This window comes from Protopterus annectens, chromosome 2.part2 (genome assembly GCF_019279795.1).
Source record: "Protopterus annectens isolate FY-2018-M chromosome 2.part2, PAN1.0, whole genome shotgun sequence".
Classification (NCBI taxonomy): Eukaryota; Metazoa; Chordata; order Ceratodontiformes; family Protopteridae; genus Protopterus; species Protopterus annectens.
Genome location: NC_056730.1, coordinates 1,038,537,523 through 1,038,559,256, shown reverse-complemented (window position 1 = coordinate 1,038,559,256; position 21,734 = coordinate 1,038,537,523).

The following is a 21,734-nucleotide window of genomic DNA, read 5'->3' as shown; positions in this document are numbered from 1 at the left end:
CTGAAGGTTAGCTAATACAGAGTGTTCTGCTAAATTTGAAGATTTGGAGCTGTACTACAAGATATAATGCATTATATTTGTTCTGCACCAAGATCTGAAGGAATAATAGGAACACCCAAGATATATTGTGTATATCAGGATTGTCTTGTGTTAACCATTGCATTTCAGCTATATGCATTGCTGCTGTGAGGTATGCTGCTGCAGGCAAGTATGAAACTATAATAGCCATAGACTGTAAATATACCATCTGCAACTGTATATGGGTTAGGTAGCCAACCCAGCACTCTGATATGGTTTGTACACATTACAGATATTTAAACCCACTAGGGGTATATAATGTACACCTACATTCTATGTATTAATGTACAGTTCACCTACTATCTCTGTCATGCATGAATCTCAAGCATGTGTGTGTTCAACTGTTAGTGCAGTCTTGTATAACAATCAACTTCTATTACCAGGTGATATTTTGTTAGCATGTGAGCTTTAGGCAAATATCAGTCAACCAATATGTAGCAGTGGCTCAGTAGTTCAGTTTGATAAATGCTAGGTCTAATGCATATTTTGTTGCACGCAGACAGGGTTCGAGTCCAGTGACAAGTACTAGTAAATATTATCAAATCACTTATGTATTGTTAACAGATGTTCTCCCCATATGAATTACAGGTAAATAAATGGCTGCAGTAGTCCTTAGAATGTGTTAATAATATGAATGTTCAAATGTAACAGAGTGTTACTCAGCAATGTGATAAGACTTCAGAAAATAAAGGCAACAAATAGTGTTCTAATAAAAGTTGATACAACAAATAAAATGTGTAATCTTATTATGGCTGTATGCCTGGTGTTTCTGTGATTGTCTGCTGATAGTCTCACCCCATGCCTGTCAAGGACAGCATGATAGGCCTAAACTCTCTGTATGGTGCATGATAAATGTCTCTCAAATGTCACGCTGTCATGGACTGTGATCACTGTTGCCTAATCCCTCTATCACAGATCTATCTTGGGCATGATTTATGTCAATAGCACAGTCACACTACATCAGTCCACAGTAAACTTTGATAGTCATATCTGTCCCTCTGATATGTAATAGTCCTCTGTAGTTGTGTACCTGTAGGTGTTACAGCTTGGCCCATACTGTCCCATGCAGATAGCTTGAGAGGTATGTACATGCTACAGAAGGTTTAGGGCACGTGTATACATAAAGAAGGGCATACCTGTAGAGTATATATGAGTACTGCTGCAAACAATATAGCCTATACTGGTATTAATGGACTGTATTTCTCTCTCCCCTCATACCTTATCTGCATCATAATTTATTATTGTTATACATTGGTTATGGTTTACTATTAACATATGTTCTTCTCAAAACATTATGCTAGGCCTTGTGTTTTATTATTGTTATGTATTACAATGGTTGCATACTAACATATCTTGAATTACCTATGTTGTTGGCCTTATGCCATAGCTGTTACTGGCATGCTGTTACTATACTGACTGTTATCTAACTTATGGTTTTGTTCCATATACTATGCAATTTTATGTTACTGGGTTATTTGCAACGTTCTGGCATGCTGTTATAACTAACTAAATTTTATGTTCATTACTAACCTATACACTTTGGAATACCTCAACACTGCAAGTAGACTCGGTAGGCCGGTTCCTGGAGATCCGCCTACCCTACCTCAGCTGGCTGTGGCACTGGGTCCCAGCATGTCTGGGACCCAAGCCAGTGGAGCCATCTCTGTTGCCCTGCACCACCTATGGGTTGAACTGCCTCAGGGGATGGTGCCCATCTCTACCCTGGGAGTAGGGATGGAGGGAGGAGTTGTCACCCAGGAACAGCTACCAGTGACGGTGTGCAGGATCGTGCATCATGGCTGCAAGAATCACTTGCACCAAACTGAGGGCAGACTGGCCAACCTGGAGGGGCAAGGTGGCCCTGGTGTCCATCCCCCAGCACAGCCATCTTCTTGCAGTGAGGGAGCATTGTTGACTGCCCTTGGGTGGGGAGCTCAGTCTCAATGCTGCCATCTGGGGGGCACATGGCTCTCAGATTCCACAACACTCTCTTCATCCATGGTGTTTACTCCCTCATGTGTCACTCACCACCCCTGTATGTATCTTGTTTGTCTTCTCTGTCTGCAAATGCAGCCTCACCTACCAAACTTACCTCTTCACACATACCTATATCCCTTCCCCAACATTCTACTCTCACCTTATAAAAAAAAAAAAAAAAAAAAATTGGCTTCTGTCCCAAAAAAAAAAAATATATATCACCCCATACATAGCTTACCATTTTGCACACGAGTCCTCTGGTCACACTTAATAATTACATGAATAAATCAACACATTTATGTTGCCCCCACAGGCTCCAAATTCCAAATTCATTACAACCTGCACAACTGTTGCTGTAGAGGAAATGGAGAGCTATGGTCCTTTCCTACACCCATCCTGCACATCTCTAACTACCTTTCAGTTGTTTTTCACTCTGCTTGCCCCCATTTCACCACTTTCCTATCACCCCTTTTTTCCTTTCTTTTTTTAAAATTAGCATGGGTTTAAGCGGAGCTAAGGAGCACACTGTGCAAAACCACACAAACCCACTTAAAACCACTTAAAACTGCCTTAATCACCTTCTGTGTTTCTGACCCTGTTAGCCACATCTGCAAAAAAATCACCCCCTGCTGAATCTCAAACCTTGGCGCCTGTCAACTACAGCATACTGCATTAGCCCTCTAGGTCACTCAGCTCTGAAATGACAGGTGTTTCCATAAACTTATCCTGATTGCCAGTGACACACTGTATGTACATATATGTGAAAATTGGCAATGTACTTGGGAATGTGATGCAGACAGCAAACCAGTACACAGCCAAATAAATCATAATAAATATACCTGAGGCCTGGGATAGCAGGTATAGCTGTCAGATGCACAGACTGCTGCAGAATGTCCACAGTTGTCCCACCTACTTTTGGCACAGTTGTCACAAAATCTTTTCTGTGCACTAAGGTACTGACAAGTCAGTGCAGATTGAGGTTAGAAAATCATGACAAGACAGTTCAGTGTCACACAGCATACACATCCGAACACACATGCTAATGTGAATCCTGTGTAACAGACTGTATGCGTGCACATATATCTTGCAATTACACCTGCTCCATTATTGACTCAGTAGTTCAGTCTGTTAAATTCCTAGTATGTTGTACATTTTGCTACCCACAGTCCTGGGTTAGAATCCAGTGTGTTGCACTTCAATTCCATGGTTGTGAATACAACAAAGAATGACTGAGTCCTGCAATTTTAACCAAAACAGGTTGCTGCCACTGCATTCACTGCTACCCATGTTAGCACATCAAAGGCCTGTAGGCAGGGACACACCACAAATATGTATAGGCTACATATATGACATCTAACACTCTCCGAATAGCACTCTTACATAACATATATACCTTAAGCACATACTTCACCTGGACTGTTATGGGCACCCTCACCCTGGCTCTGCTGTAATAACAGAGCTAACACTGCTCCCTCACTGGCACATACTGCTTGCTGTCCTCCAATGTGTTCACACTCCCCAGTATGAGTCCTGGGCAAAAAAGCAGCAGCTGCATCCTGCAACATATGCAGCAGTATGCTCAGCTACCCACTATAGACCTACCATACCTCACAACCCCCTAGAACAAGGGATCCACACTACACCCATACATGAAGCGTGGGGGGACAAAGGTCAAGCAACAGATACATGTGTCACAGTCTGCCCTTACAAACATACACAGCCGATAGACCAGCAGCTACTGCAACAGCATGCATATTCTGATGTGTATGATGTATGACACTTACATTTGTCTTACCCTTACTGACCTCAACCCACATTAACACTGAACTGCCACATAATCAGAAAGTCATTTGACAATGGTCAAGTATAGCATGCAGAATGGTGGACATGCCACAAAAATCCCAATGGACAGTATTTGTGTCTACCCTTTGCAATGCTATAGCCTCCATACCTTAGTAATTTCCATCTCAAAGACTAGGAAAGGGGTCAAGACCTACATGAAGGCCTTAAATATTGCACTGTTGTGGCATGTCATTAGTTAATGAAAGTGCAATCCAGCTGTTCTGAAAGCAGTTAGTAAGTCTGAGCCACAGATTGGTGCACAGGCAATCACCTGTTACTGAGCATTACCTACAAAAGGCAAGTAGCTGCCTATGTTAAACAGGTCTGTAACTTGCTTTACCAAGACAGACTGTGATTTCAGAATCATTTTTCTTCAGGATTTCTGCACAAAAGGATTACAGCACTCTACCAGGTATGTAATACAAGTCCCCATCTAATGGGATGAAGATGGGAGGATACAGTTCTGGGAAACAGGGATTACAACAGTTGGCCTTTAGTACATTTCTGGGAATGACATGTTGCTGATATTCTGCTGTCCAAAAGCTACAGGCATGAATTTACAGGTAACACCAATGACAACTCTGTTGATTATTTGGAGATTACACTAGCTAAGGACACTATGAGAAAGAAGTTTACTACAACAATTTATAGGAAAAAAAAAACATTTTTTAACAACTATTTAGATTTCCATAGTTGGCATCCTAGTCATACTAAAATGGCATACTTAAAGTACAGCTGGTTAGTGCGACCCGTATGTGTTCAGAAATCAAACTATTTGAAATTGAAGTAAACAAAATAAGCAGTATGTTTTTACAAAGAGGATACCCCGAAAAATTTGTGAAAGATTTGTGTGGACAGATAAAAACAGGATGGGATAAAAGGTATAACCCCATGTTGGGTAGCACCAGTGGACTGAAGAATGAGGAGGACACCCCACAAAATGGTATAGACTTTAACAGGGGGATGGTGATACCCTACACTTCTAATAGTAATAATCTCAAGAACATTATTCTGAAAAACTGGGTGAGATTTAAAGGGAATTCTGAAATTTTGAATTTTGTAGGTAATGAACCACATGTTATTTATAAAACAGGGAAATTGTAAATATCTTTTCAAGCAACATATAGGTAGGGGCATCACAGCCTGTAGGCAGTGTGAGCATATTTGGAAAGGAAGGTATACCACTGGTGGTTAATCTACACAGGGGAAATTGCAATACCAAGGAACTAGCAGTCTGTGAAGGATATGGGCAGTACTATGTAGGTAAAATGGAGAGATGACTAAAGAAGTATCTCAAAACCACAATAAGCCAGTTCTCATAGTTAGTGGGGAAAACTAAATGTAGGTGTTACTGATACCTTGAGGAATTCATAAAAAGATTAAAACAATGACTAAGATTCAGGAAGGCTTACACGGAGTTCAAGAGTAGTGTAAGCCTCCGTGTAAGCCTCCCGATTCAGGTACAGCCCAAACCTCCGTGTAAGAGACAGCTAACACGTCTCTTACACGGACTGGGCGTGGAAATGCTCAATACCTCATTTGCAGCTCCAAGATATGCAAATGAGGTATTTGAGTGATCCACGAAGCAGAAACCAGTCCGTGTAACGGACGTGTTAGCTGCAGAAATGTACTCAGCTGACAACTGAGTACATTTCTGCAAAATCAAAAACGGAGCTATGTCAGCTCCAAATAAAGGGTGCATATGTGTCATTAAGCATGCCAATGGCCAAATATGTGGCCATTGGCATGAAAAAGTGTTGCAAAAATAAGTTATTTAACTTTTTTTTTCACGGGATTTTTGTGTTTAACTGCAGCGCACACCCGCGCAAACGGGGTGCGCTACCTAAAACTGAAAACCGAAGCTGATAAGCCCACAATTGTGGGATTTATGTATTACATGGAATGTCAATGGAGGGACTTGCAGACTAAAAACAATATGGCCTCCGTTTAGTGGTTGTCAAGGGGGGGAAGTTCCGTGTAAGATATGTAACTAAGCATTACTAGGCAATCCTATGTAAATGAGGGTTACAATACTGAATCACACTTCCACATAGGTAATGAGCACTTTCTGAGTAGTGTAAGAGTTAGAGAAGGGGGAGGAACAGAGTAAGAGGTAGGTGACATCACGGAGGGGAAGGATAGAAAGAAATGTACCAGATTGGAGGGCAATGTAAGGTAACAGATGACAGACAGACATCAGGGAGGGAGGTGTGTCCCAACAGAACACTAGGAAAGTCAAGAGATTGAGGGTATACGCTATCCCTACACTCAAAGTTTCTTGATATACATGTATCTTGGCGCTGCATGGCGTGTAAGGCAGGTTCAACATGTGGGAGCGTGTTGCAAACGGTTTACAACAGTTTGCGCGGGCGTGCACGTGTGTAAGGCAGTGTGCGTGCGTTTTAGCATGAATCAGCCTAGCTAACACCGTGTAAGGATGTGTGCGCGCGTGTAACACTGTGTAGGGATGTGTGCGCGCGTTTAAGTGACTGTGAGCGTGTTTAAGCTGGTGTGCACATTGCTCCTCCTCAGGAAACAGAGAGGAAACAGGAAACAACCAAAATACAGGGAAACTGCCAGGGAATACTGCTGGAGTTAATTGGTGGAAACAATTACAAGCAGGCAATTACACAGGCAGACTAGAAGCCCAGCCCAGCACTTAAAACACAACAAAGAGCAGTGAAGGCTGTTTCTCACAAGAGATACTGCCAGAAACTGAGCTATCAGAATTGAAAACTGAAAAAAAGCTGAACTCAGAGCAGAAATGCTAGGGGCTGCCATGGCTATTATAATCAGGCATAGGCGAATTGCTGAGGGTGGTGACAATGCAGATGCTGACAGACAACCCAGAGTGAGGAGAAGGAGAAGAGTATACAGGCCCACGGTCACCTACCATGGGTTACATGAGCTGGAGATAGTAGAGCGCTATAGAGTGGACAGAGAGCTCCTGCAGCAGATTGTTGAGCTGTGCAGGCCACACCTCACACACAGAACCAACAGAGGGGAACCCATCCCAGTGGAAACCAAGGTATGTGTTGGCCTAAGAATACTAGCAACAGGTACCTTCCAGAGACCAACTGGTGATATGATGGGGATATCACAGGCATCAGCCTCCAGGGTACTGCACCAGTTCCTGGATGCCATGTCACCACATGTCAGTGATCATATATATGTCCCTAATGACCGTGAGGTTGTGGCCAGCAATATGCGTCTCTTCCAGCAAATAGCGGGATACCCTGAGGTGCTGGGTGCAATAGACTGCACGCACATACGCATCAAAGCACCAGCCGGTGAGCGGGGTAGAGTCTACATTAACCGCAAGGGATACCCCTCCATCAACTGCCAGGTGGTGTGTGATGCCCAGGGCATAATAATGAATGTGTGTGCTGGCTGCCCTGGGAGCTACCACGATTCCCACATCTGGCATCTGACGCAGCTGTACCAATCATTTGCCAATGGGGACTTCCCACACGGACACCTAGTGGGGGATGCAGGTTATGCACTTGAGCCGTGGCTGATGACACCCATCAGAAATGCACACACACCTGAACAGGAACGCCATAATGAGGCACACGCACAAACACGTAATATCATAGAGCGTGTGTTTGGGCTGCTCAAGTCACGGTTCCGGTGTCTGGACACATCTGGTGGAGCTTTGCAGTACACACCAACTACATGTACCCAAATGATCATGATATGTGCTATGCTACATAATATGATCCTGCGGAAACAGCTGCAGCAGGACCAGCACAGGGCTGGGCCAAACATCCCCCCACCATTGCCAAGGCCACCACAGGCAGGGGTTGACTCGGCGGAGGAACAACCTGACCTTGTCCCAGTAGGCAGAAGGAGGCGTGCCCAGTATGCCCTGGCCTTGGCAAAGAGGCAACGCATAGCACATATGCTTGGTCAGTAGGAACACTGGGACTGATACCCGCTCTGACTCACTCATACAGTAACAGGGATGCCTAACAGGACACAACCTGCTTCCAAATGTACAGGGAGTGTAGTATGTGTATCCGACAGAGGTGGCCCTGCAGCACCACCTGAGGCATGAATGCCATGTGTTAAGTAATGTAATATCATGTACAATATGCACACCTGAGGACCCCAACTAACATCCATATCCACGCATATGACCCTGTGGAAACAGCTGCACGTCATACAGTGATGTACATGTGCAAAAACATGGAACAAGATACAAAATGAGGGTGTCTAGCAATAAATAGCATGGATAACCACACACCCATGTTTGTACCACAACAAGAAGCAACATGGAATAGCCATGGTCAAAAAACAATGGCTAAAACCGACTACTACTATATAGCCTGCTGCAGACCACTGTCCTAATAGCAGGAACTGCCCCTGGCCTATGTCCATAGGTTCATGCTAGGCTATCTGCCCTAGGGCATTAATAAGCCTAGGCCAGAGTTTTGTGGCATCTGCCACCCCTGCAAGTTGATGGATAATATGCCCATTATTTTGCTGTGCCTCTGTCAAGCAGTGATACTGAGGTTATCCCTGGGGTATACCTGCAATCTCCCATCCATTGGTCAAGATCTCACTTGAACAAAGCCAGTGAGGTGCTCAGCCCCACATGTACCAGGATGTTGTTCCACAGCATATGGACTCTCTGGGTGATGAATCTGTCCCTCCAGCACATCCTATTAATATCTGTGTTGAGGTTTAGGTCTCCTGCCCTTGTAGTTCTGATGGATGTAGAGGTCTTGAGGTGAAGCATGTTCATAAAGTCTGGGTTGGACATAGCCTTGTATGTCAGGCACAGATCACCTCTGAGCAGTCAGTAAGTGACTGAATACAGCTGGAATTCCTTCAGTCGGGCAGCATAAGAAATATGTTTGAGACCCTTTCACCTCCTGTCGAGGAATTTGTGGGCCCATCCAATCTGAATGGGGCAGTGTATGCAATCATTGGTGTGATGAGTACAGGAACGATGACCTCCCTTGATCTAGATGTGAATCACTGCATGATGAGGTGGCCAATGTAGAAGGCCTTCCAAACTACCCTGGCAATGTGAGTGTCAAGCAAAGGTCACTGTCAACCTGGGTGCCCAGGTCCCTGATAACCTACGTTGTGCTTAGAGGATTGCCACCTAGATGGGAAGTAGTGGTAACCTTGTTCTTCCTGAAGGGTATGGCTATGCATTGTTTAGTGTTTAATGTAAGGCCATGGCCGTGGCACCAGTTATCTGTGTCTATGAGACCCTTCTGAAGGATGTCTGTGTCAGATGGGTTTCCAGCTATGCTTCCCGTTTGCAGTCATCTTCAAACTTTGTCAGCCATAATCCTCCTGTGTTTGCTCGTACTTCTGAAAAGTAGATACTGAACAAATGTGGGCCCAGGACTGAGCCCTGTGGGACACCACGTGTGACAGCTCTGGAGTGTGAACTGGCACCAGCAACTTTGACCCTGTGTGTTCCGTCACTTAGCCAGTTTGCAACCCATGCTGTGATGTATGGGTTCACAATTAAGCTGGTGATGTTTTCAATGATACCTGAGTGGGGTATTGTGTCGAAAGCCTTTGCCAGGTCAAGGTAGGCTGTGTGTACTGCCTTGCCCACGTCAATGGCCTGGGTGAGTGTTTTGAAAAGTCAACCAAGTTTAAAAGGCATGATCTGCCCTTGACAAAGCCAAACTGGATTGGATCCAATGTCTGCAAGTCCCCTATGTCTTCATTTAGAATTCCTATTATGATCCTCTCCATAGCTTAGCAGAACAGGCTTGTCAAGCTGATGGGATGGTAGTTTCTGGGGTTGGTGGAGGCACCTCCTTTGTGAAGTGGGTCCACCATTGCTGTATGCCACTCCTTGGGAAAATATCCTGAGGTGAGGCTAAGATTAAACAGCTGCCCTAACTGCGGGTGTAATTACTCATTGAGTTCATGGAGCACACAACTGGGGACACCATCTGGTCCCATGGATAAAGTGTTTTCTGCCTTGGATTGAGCAGTTCCCACCCCAGCAGTGGAGATGTTTGGGGGGCTACAATCCTCTGGTGTACATACCCCCCAGTTGGGGAGGGGGAGAAATCTGCACTGAACCTGTCAGTCAGTATGTTGCCAATGTCTGTAGGTGCAGTGATATCAACATTATTCTGAACTAAGTCTGAGCATATCTGGGAGTTTCCTCCCAGGTTTCAAACATAGGTAAAAAAGGCCTCATGATTGTCCCTGGAGTCCTGAGTGGGTTTAATCTCAAAACATGCCTCGGATGATTGTATGGGGGAACCCAGTGTTTTACTCACAATGAGCAGGGGTGTCTTCCCCCCTACGGATTACGCTCTATCTTGTAGTAGCTCCTTCCTTGTGTTGTACAGCTTGTTTATGGCTAGGGTCCACCAGACTGGATGCTTGCCTGTGGTACAAAGAGTCATTATTATTTGGGATTGCCTGAACCATGCAGTCCTGGAGGTGCTGGTAGAAGGCATTTCTAAGTGATACAGTGGCTTGGGTAATGGTGTCTGCTGGCCTGGGGGCCTTGAAAGAGACCACACCAGTCCTCAGAAATGTGAAGTCGGCATTTGAGAAGGTCTTCACCATTTCATTTCCAATCTGGGGTGTGGGTGGGATGTGGACTCCCACTGAGAATAGTCCATGATCTGATCTCACCAATGATGGGTATATGTCTGGTGTTGAACAGTGTGACCCCATGTTCATGATGATGTGTTCTAGTATGTTGCCTCCACTTGAGGATTGGGACCAGTTGTTCCATGGCATTTCAGTGTATGAACTCTTGGAACCTTTGTGTTAGAGTGTTGTGGCATGATTAGTGATCCCAGTCTATATGTGGATAGTTGGAATCACCCAGTAGGATGGTGTTTTGAGATACATTTATCCCCTTCAGTGTTTGCAGGATAGCTGTGTGAGGTACCTGAGTTTGAGCGGGTGGCATGTAACATGCTACAAACTGCAGAGCAGTCTTGCCTATGGTCACTGGCACCTGGATGGTCTCTGATGCATCATGTGTTGCCACCAACCATGAGGTGAGGGTGTCCTTGATGAATATGGACACCCACCATCCTTCTTGGTGTTGTCGGGATGCTGGTGCCGGAATGCATGATATGAGGTAACACCCGATAGTGCCGGGGTGCTGTCAGAAGCTGTGAACCAGGTTTCAGGCACAGCACAGACATCAATGTGCTACATACTGAGAAGGGCATAGAGTGTGTGTAGCTTGAGGTTGAGACCTTGGGCATTGAGCAGCATTACCCTTAGTGTCTTTCCTTTACTGTGTTCTAGGGTGGTAGGTGTAGAATCTGAATCTTGCATAAAAAAGGCACAATGGGGGTGGCAAGAGCATCATCTGAAATCCGGAAGCCCAGGGGTGACAGGTGCAAGCCGTCCCTTGCAAATCACCGTGGCCTGTCCAGCATGTCATCCCAGGCAGACAGACATTGGACGCCCTTAGAATGACACCATAGTCTAAGCAAAATACTACAGCTGATCATCTTGTCTCTGTTTATGTGGCATCATACTTGGTGAAGGTAGGATACTGCCGAAGGTCAGGGTCATACCTGCCTGGCCTACATAATCAGAGGGATCCTCTATGTCTCTTTCCATGTAGTCCAGGGAGGTACATCTCAGGTCGTTCACACCAGCATGGATTATGACTGGGTCAGACCTGTACTTGCAGTTTAGTGACCTGAGTGCTTGCATTATGTGGTGGATTCCAGTGCCCGATAGGCAGCTTACTGTGACCTCCTCTGTACCTGATCTGGTGAGTGGGACATCAGTGTGTCTGACTATGGAGTCACCTATGACAAGTGTGTCCGGCATTGTGTTTGGCCTTAAGGGCTGTGACTGTTTGGCACACCAACTCTGTGGTCAATGTGTTGCATGTGCTGTGCCCTGTGGAGGCAGTTGTGTGAGTGTCTGCTGTGGTGGCAGATGCCTCTGAGTTATGACTCTGTCCCTCCAGCATGTCCTATACATGTATGTGCTGAGGTTCAAATACTCAGCTCTCATGGCTCTGGTGGATTTGGATTGCTTGCAGTGGAGTATGTCCACCAAATCCTGATTGGACATGGTCTTGTATGTCAGGCATAGGTCACCTGTAAGTATGCGGTATGACACTGAACAAAGGTGGACTTCCTCTATTCTGGAAGCATATGACATGTGTTGAAGAACCCTGATCTTCATGGTAGGTACTTTTCGGGTGCAAAGGTGCAAAAGGCAGGATCTGCCCTGTACAAAGCTGAACTAGGTGGGAACAAGGGTCCGTAGGTCAGTAATGTGTCTGTGTAAGAGCTCCATGACTCCTCCCATATCTTTGCAGACAAGGCTGGTTAAGCCTGTGTGGTGGTAGTTGCCATGGTCTGTGGAGGCATCCCCCTCATGGAGTGGGACTACTGTTGCCGTATGCCAGTGTTCAGGTACATATCCTGTAGCAAGACTAAGGTTAAATAGCAGTTGTATATATGGGTCCAGCCCCTTCTGGAGTTTACATAGCATGCAACTGGAGATACCAGCAGGTCCCATGGATGCTGTGTACTTGTCTTTGCTGAGTGTGGCTCTCACATGGACATACAAGATGACAGTGAGGTTACATACAGCAGTGATAACTATCTTGTTTTGGGGGTGAGGGAGGGGGTAAATCGCACTGAAGCTGTCCGCCGGAATGTTGCCAATATCTGTCAGGTCACTGGAATATATGTTGTTGTGTACCAACTCTGAGCATATCCGAGGGTTCACAACCAGGTGTCTGACATAACTGAAGAAAGCAGTGTGGTTACCTTCATTGTCTTTGGTGATTTATGTCCCCAAGTTGACCTTGCATGTCTTTATGAGATAATGTAGCTTTCTACTAGTGCTGATCACAGCTGTCTTCCCTTTTGGAGATGTAGCTCTGTCTTGCTTTAGTAACCCTCATCTGTCATACAGTTTATTTATGGCTGGGGTCCACCAGACAGGACACTTTCCCTTTGTGGAGAGGGTCCTGTTTTCAGTTGTGATTGTATGGTCCATGCTGTCTGACATCTAGCTAAGGGGAGGTCATTCTGGTTCTGCAGTTATCTTTCATCAGCATTAGAAATGACCACAACAGCCCCTGTGGGGTGTACCTCATGCACACACATCCAGCACCTGTAAAGTCCACAACAGTACCTCACCAGGAGTATGACAGAGCTGGAACACATGTAATGTGTAGTCTGATTAAACAGAGTGCAGCTCCACACACTGCCATGCTGTCCACCCAGATGCAAGCTGTGCCTGATGTAGAAAGCCATGTCCAAGCTGGAATCAATGCACATGCTGCACCTTGTACAATCTGAATGGCAGGAGCTATGCACATGAGGGACCTGAACCCCAGCACTGACATATATAGGACAGGCTGTACTGCATTATCCAAAACACAGAAGCCACCCCCACACATGAGTAAACTACCAGTACAGGTTGTCCATAGAGACACTGGTTGAGTCCCTCAACAGGAATCCTAATGAGTGGATGGGAGATGGGAGGTTTACCCTGGGTATCAATGTTATGTCACAGGTAGACAGAGGCACAGTATACTAAACAAGACATATGACATGTCGAACTACGCTTACAATGTGTTGATGGACAAACACATTCTCCGACTAGCATTAGGTCAAGATACCTCTTGAACACAGCCAGCAAGGTGCTCTGCCTCAAATGGACCAGGATTGTATTCCACAGCATAGGAGTCTCCGAGTGATAACTCCATCCCTCCAACATGTCCAACATACATCCCTGCTAAGGTGTAAGTCACCTGCACTAGTGGTTCAGGTGGATCTTCTGAGTCTGAGGTGGAGCATGCCCATTAATCTCTGTTTGGACATGGCCTCGCATGTCAGGCACATGTCACCTCTAAGCAGACGGTATGTGAGTGAATAGAGTGTGAGTGTCGTCAGTCTGGCAGCATATGACAGCTGTTGGGGTTCCTTGATCCTTTAGGTGGGGGACAGTCAGGGTGTCTCCAATTGCTGCAGATGTTGTGTGAGATACAGCCAAAATAGGGCATCCGACTTGATCACCGGTCTGATAAGTGAAGAGTACAGGGGAACAATGACCCACTAGATCTGGATGTGAATCCCAGCCTGATCAGGTGGGCAATGTAGAAGGTCTTCCTAGCCACTTTAGCAATGTGAGTCTCAGAAGAATGGTGACTGTTAACCTGGGTCCCCAGGTCCATGATAACCTCCTCTGTGCTTAGAGGATTGCCACCTATATGGTAGCTTGGGGTCACCTTGCTTTTCCTGAAGGGTATGTCTACACATGTTGTGCACTCTGACTTCAGGCCATGGCCCTGGCACCAGCTATCAGTTACTGTGAGTCCCTTCTGAAGGATATCTGTGTGTGATGCACTGTCCACTATGGTGCCCAGTGTGCAGTCATCTGCTAACATTGTCATCCAAAGTCCTCCCATGTTGGCCTGTACTTCTGGGAAGTACATGACAAACAATGGGGCCAAGGACTGAGCCCTGTGTGACACCACCTGTGACCAGCCTGGAGTCTAACATAGTGCCAGCAACTCTAACCCTGTGGGTCCCGTCCTTAAGCCAGTTTGCAACCCATCTTGTGACATATGGGTTTACATTTCAGTTGTTAGGGTTTTCCACAATACCTGAGTGGGGTATTGTGTTGAAAGTGTTTGCAAGGCCAAGGTAGGCTGTATGGACTGCCTTTCCCCAACAATGGCCTAAGTGACCAATTTGAAGATGTCAACCCAGTACAAAAGGCATGATCTGCCCCTGACCAAGCCAAAATGGGATGGGTACAATGTCTGCATGTCCCCTATATCTTTGTTTATGAGCTCAATTATGATCCTCTCCATAGATTTGCAGACTACACTTGTTAAGCTTATGGGGCAGCAATTAACAGGGTCTGTCGAGGCACTGCCTTTGTGCAGATGTGCACAACTGGACCCTAACCAGGCTGTTGTGCACACTATGGAAATGTAAAGCAGTGATAGGACTAAAGCCCAGGATACTGACCACCACAGTGAAAGTACTGAAACACTACACTAGACAGTGCTACAGTGTTAGGTCAGTATGAACGGATGTTGACAATTGTGTGCAAAGTATCCCATGCAAACCTGCAGGCACAGTATACTCCCTGTTTTGTTCACACAAAAAGCATTCGACAGTAACTACACAACATGGCACAGAACACACAACCATAAACTTCAGGTATTTGTTGAAGGTCACACTCATCCACAAATGTGATGGGCTGCAGAGTTCAACATATGTAAAGCCCACACTGGGCATGCTCACACACTTAGATAAATGAGACATCTTTCACACAACATGCCACGGGAAGGCTGAACTGGGCATGCTCACACACTTGGTCCAAATGTTACCCCTAGCAAATGTGAAAACACACCAGAGGATGCTCATCCCCCTTTCTAGACACTGATCATGTAAGCACCCTATAAGTATATTGGAGAAAAGGATTCTCTCAGTAATCCGAATAGCATGCCGTGCTAATGCGTCCATCTCTAGTGTCATAACATAGTTAGGTAGGGGTTTGAATCCAGCAGGTGGCAAGTGTGTGTAAAGGGGTGTAAGTGTGTATGAAAGAAACATCCCTTTTGGCAACTGGGAAAACACACCACAGGATGATCATTCCACTTTCTAGACTCTGATGATGTCAGCACCCTATAAGTATATCAGGGGAAAGAAATTCCCCAGTAATGCGAATAGCGCGCTGTGCTAATGCGTCCGTCTCTAGTGTCATAACATAGTTAGGTAGGGGTTTGAATCCAGCAGGTGGCAAGTGTGTGTGAAGGGGGTAAGTGTGTGTGTAAGTGTATATGAAAGAAACATCCCTTTTGGCAACTGGGAAAACACACCACAGGATGATCATTCCACTTTCTAAACTCTGATGATGTCAGCACCCTAGAAGTATATCAGGGGAAAGGAAGTTCCTCAGTAATGCGAATAGCGCGCTGTGCTAATGCGTCCGTTTCTAGTGTCATAACATAGTTAGGTAGGAGGTTTGAATCCAGCAGGTGGTAAGTGTGTATGAAGGGGGGTAAGTGTGTATGAAAGAAACATCCCTTTTGGCAACTGGGAAAACACACCACAGGATGATCATTCCACTTTCTAAACTCTGATGATGTCAGCACCCTATAAGTATATCAGGGGAAAGAAATTCCCCAGTAATGCGAATAGCGCGCTGTGCTAATGCGTCCATCTCTAGTGTCATAACATAGTTAGGTAGGGGTTTGAATCCAACAGGTGGCAAGTGTGTGTGAAGGGGGGTAAGTGTGTGTGTAAGTGTGTATGAAAGAAACATCCCTTTTGGCAACTGGGAAAACACACCACAGGATGATCATTCCACTTTCTAAACTCTGATGATGTCAGCACCCTAGAAGTATATCAGGGGAAAGGAAATTCCCCAGTAATGTGAATAGCGCGCTGTGCTAATGCGTCCGTCTCTAGTGTCATAACATTGTTAGGTAGGAGGTTTGAATCCAGCAGGTGGTAAGTGTGTGTGAAGGGGGGTAAGTGTGTGTATAAGTGTGTATGAAACAAACATCCCTTTTGGCGACTGGGAAAACACACCACAGGATGATCATTCCACTTTCTAGACTCTGATGATGTCAGCACCCTATAAGTATATTGGAGAAAAGGATTCTCTCAGTAATCCGAATAGCACGCCGTGCTAATGCATCCGTCTGTAGTGTCATAACATAATTATTTAGCGGTTTGAATCCAGCAGGTGGCAAGTGTGTGTGAAGGGGGGGTAAGTGAGTGTGTATGAAAGAAACATCCCTTTTGGCAACTGGGAAAACACACCACAGGATGATCACTCCACTTTCTAGACTCTGATGATGTCAGCACCCTATAAGTATATCAGGGGAAAAGAAATCCCCCAGTAATCCGAATAGCGCGCTGTGCTAATGCGTCCGTCTGTAGTACCTTAACATAGCTAGGTAGGGGTTTGAATCCAGCAAGTGTGTGTGAAGGGGGGTAAGTGTGTATGATTGATATACCCCTTTTGGCAACTGTGAAAACACACTACAGGATGCACATACCACTTTCTAAACGATATCACAATTATGTATGGCTTTTGGCAACTGTGAAAACACACTACAGGATGCACATACCCCTTTCTAAACGATATCACAATTATGTATGGCTTTTGATTACAGGCATGCCATGTGTGTTGTGCACACACAGAATGCCCATGTGTGTGGGTTGTCCCTCACAATAATGCATGACATTGATTACACCGGTTATGGCAATGAACACATGCTGTATGTGTGTGCCAAATACACATATGTACCTGTGACTTTCAATAGTTACCATGTGTGATGCCTGCCACATGTGAATACATGGTATTTGCACAGGGTAACATTATGACCGTGGTCTTCTGTGCAGATGCTGCATGTGGGATGTGTATATACAGTGTGAGATGTAGATGCTATCAGCCTAGTAGTGAGGGATGCACACCTGGTCTGGGGCATAAAGTCTACATGTTGTTAATGTACAGGAGCTGCATGTTCTCACCTGTTGTGGGAGTGGTAAGACAGTATTCCATAGCAATGCAGTGACTGCATGCTAAGAACCATTCAGCTAGGGTGTTGTAGCTACACTTATTCATTAGCATTCATTATTTTGCCGGAATCCCTGGTGAGGATCTGATGCCAACCAAGGTCAGGGGTCTACCAGCCTGTGTCACTTGCTCAGTGATCCCTTCTATGTTCCCTATCACATATCCCAGTGAGCGACATCCCACATCAGCTGTGGTGGCATGGACAATGACTGAGTCATGTGTCCATGCATCTGACTGACTTGTATGTTGTTGTTACAGTTTGGCCATGTGTTTCCATCTCATACATGTGATGTACATCAATGGGTAGGGGATAGGGTTGACTGTGTACATGTGGCAGCTGTGACATTACTACATGACACACATATTCCACAACTGTACCATAGAGGTGACTGACAACTGACCTTTGCACATGCTACCGGAGTATTGAGATTACATTGGTGATTGACAGCACATAGGGCCAATGGTGAAAAAGAGACATAGGTCCATAGGTTCGTACAGGGATATCTGCCCAGGGCATGTATCCACCTAGCCAGAATGTGCGTGCCTTTCAACATGCATTGTGAATCTGTCTTGCTATGCCCTTTTCCAAGGTTAGTATACTGTGCCTCTTTCTCACAGTGACACATAAGTGATACCCAGGGTAACCCTACAATGTCACATCCAGTCATTAATATCGCTCTTGAAGATAGTCACTGAGTCAGTCTGCCTAACCTCTATTGGGATAATAATCAGGAATGAAGGGAGCCTCTGAGTTGTGAATGTGCCCCTCCACCATGTCCTATGTATATCACTCCTGAGGTTCAAGTATTTCCAGTGTGTATCCTGGTGGGATCTGGATATTCTGAGATGCAGCATGGCCATTACATGAGGGTATGACCTGGCCTTCTATGTCAGGCACAGATTGCCTATGAAGAGGCAGTATGTCACTGAGTAGAGCTGCTGCTACTTTAACCAGTCAGTATGTGGCATCTGTTTGAGCACTTTGATCCCCTTGTTGAGGTACATATGTGGTAGCCCCAGTTGCTGCAGGTGTCTGGTAAGGTGCATGCCGACAGGTTCATCATAGTCAATTATGGGCATGATGAGGGATGAGTAAAGGGGCACAATGTCCTCCCCTGGCCTACATGTGGATCCCATGATGATGTGGCCCATATAACATGCTTACCTAACCACTTTGTCCATGTTGTTGTCAAATGGTAGAATGCTATCAACCTGCACCCCAAGGTCCATAATTCCTTGGTCTGCACTTACTGGATTAACACATATGTGGTACATTGTGGTCACTTAGTGTTTGACAAAGGGGATGACTATACTCTTTCTGTCATTCACGTTGAGGCCATGGCTGTGGCACAAGTCGTGTGTTTGCAAGAGTCCCATTTGAAGGATGTGTGTGTTAGCTGTTGAGTTGATTATGGTGTTCGGTCTGCAGTCACCTGCGACTTGCTGAGCCACAGTACTTCCATGATGGCCTGTACCTATGACAAATATATAATGAACATGATAGCTCCTAGGGCTGTGCCTTGTGGGACACCACTTGTACCAGGTTGGAGGCTGACATGGCTCCAGCAATTCTACCATGTGTGTTCTGCCCTTGAGCCACTGTGCAATACCCATAGTGACATAGGGGTTATTATGTACACTGGTGAGCTTACCTAGAATGCACAAGTGGGGTATTGTATCCAAGGCTTATGCAAGGTCCAGGTAGGCTGTGTGGACCTCCTACCCCTTGACAGTGGCCTTGGTGACTGTTTCAAACAAAGCAAACAGGTTTGATAGGCAGGATTTGCCATTGACAAAGCCAAACTGTGTATGGTGACATGTCTGTAGGTCCACAATATCTAGATATGTGAGGTTCATGATGATCCTTGCCATAGCTTTGCAGACAAAGCTAGTCAGACATATGGGGCGAGTAGTGTCCAGGATCCGTGACAGCACCACCTGCATGTTGAGGGACCACTGTTGCTGTATGCCACTCTCTGGCCACATATCGTGTATTAAGGCTGGGATTGAACAGTGGTGTTATGTCTGGGTGTAGCTCTTCTTGTGGTTCATGTAGGACACAGCCTGGGACACTGTCTGGTCCCATTGATGCAGTGTTTATTGCTTTGGGAAGGGCATCTCTTACCTGAGCATCTGTGATGTCAGGGGAAGCACTGTGCTGCAGACATATGTTCCCTTTGGTGTGGTGGGGAGAGAAGGCAGCATTGAACCTGTCCACTAGGATGATGGCAATGTCTGTGTGTTTTATATTTTGTGTGACATATTGTATTACCTCTGAGCATATCTGGGTAGTACCACTCAGGTTACTAACATAACTACAGGCAGCCTTGTGATTATCCTCAGTGGCTTGTGGAATCCTCTCTCAAAGATGGCCTTAGACAATCATATGGGTGCCTGTAGTTGTCATCCAATACTCATCAGTGGTGCCTTCACATTTTGGGAGGTTGTTGTATCATGTAGTGGCGCCATCCTTCTATTGTATAGTGTGTTTATGGCTGGTGTCCGGCGCCCAGGACATCTGACTTTGGAGAATTGGGTCATGCTTTCATATGTGGCTTCATGATCCATGCATTCCTGAATGTGTCCACAGAATGACTCTATACAGGTATCTGCAGTCTGGTCCATATTTTCAACAGGCCTTGGGCCTTTGAAGGTTTCCACATCATTTATGAGGGGTGTGCACTTGCTTGACATGAGCTGTTGACAGACGTGCCGCCCTCCAGACAGAGCAAGGGAGGGTCACAGTCAGCTACCTGTTGGGACGTACCTCCCTGGACCACATGGAAAGAGACACAGAGGAGCTCTTACAGCACCCTCTCAAACTCAGGTCTCCCACACAGCCTTCATGCTGACACAGGAGAGTTTAGATTACTCTGCAAACACCATCATACTGGGTGATGCCAGCTACCCAAACATAGACTGTGAACATTACACAAGCCACAATACCCAAGCTCTAAGGTTCCCATTGATCGGACATTCTTTGGCTATGGAACAGGTAACCAACCTTCCCACAAGAGGGGCAGATATAGTAGAGCTGATCTTTACAAACATGAGTACAAACTGCTCACCACTGGGAGTATATCCTCATTGTTGCAATCAAACCATATACTAATCACACTGGAGTTCTGGATCCCCACATATGCAAAACACCAACACATCGATGTGTGTGTGGGAAATGTCCCTATTAGCAACCGTGACAGTATGGTACAGGATGCAGATCCCCCTTTTGAAACAGTGATGATGTCAGGACTGTATAACTATATCACCTGTAGTAAAGTCCTCAAATAATTTGCATAGCGCGCTCTGCTAATGCATCTTTTTTCAGTGTCATAACGTAGTTAGGTAGGGGTTTGAATCCTGCAAAGGGAATGTATGTGTGTTAGTATGAGTGTGGTTTATGTGTGTGCACTATGCTGGGAGGGTTAACTGCCTTTTGCCAACTGGGAGAACACACTACAGGGTGCACATTCTCCTCCTACACACAGATGATGTCAGCACCCTCTAAGTACAGCATTAGTAAGGATTTCTCCAACTACTGCAAATAGCACACTCTGCTAATGTGTCTGTTTCTACTGTCATTGCACAGTTAGGTATGGGTTTGAATCTTGCAAATGGAAAGTATGTGTTTTACTGTTGGTGGGGTTAGTGTGTGTGCACAATGATGGGGTGGGATGTGGCTTTTGCCACATGGGGCTATGCACTGCAGGGTGGTCATTACCCTTAACAAGCAGTGATGTTGATAGCACCCTATACAAACAAAAATACAAAACAGAAGGTGGTGGTACTGATAACACATGTAAGGTAACACTTCTTCAAGTAATGTCCACAAAACGGAGTAGGATAATCAAACAATTCTTTTATTCTATACAGACAACATGACAACAGACAACTAACTGCCAGTACTCATTGTTGCAGACAGTTTAGGTGCAGGTACCCCCCCCCCATTGTCCTACACACGTGTTATTAGTTATCCCAGATGACTGTAACCTCCCTGTCCTCTCACATGTCCAGGTGAGAGCCACCCTCATCATTGCAGAACACATATCATCACTGTTACGAAATGGTATCCCTGGATGTGTGCTACATTCACCCCTGGAGGACATAGCACCACATGACAGACTGATATTAATCCCTGGCCATACTACAGGATATGTACCTGAACAGTGCCATACATACACAGTAGTCCCACACCAATGAGGAGGAACCTCTACTGACCCTGGGAACTACTGCATCATATGCACAACTGGCCTTGTGTTCTAAGCTATGGAAGTGTTAGTTATGGCCCACATGTACAACAATATTAC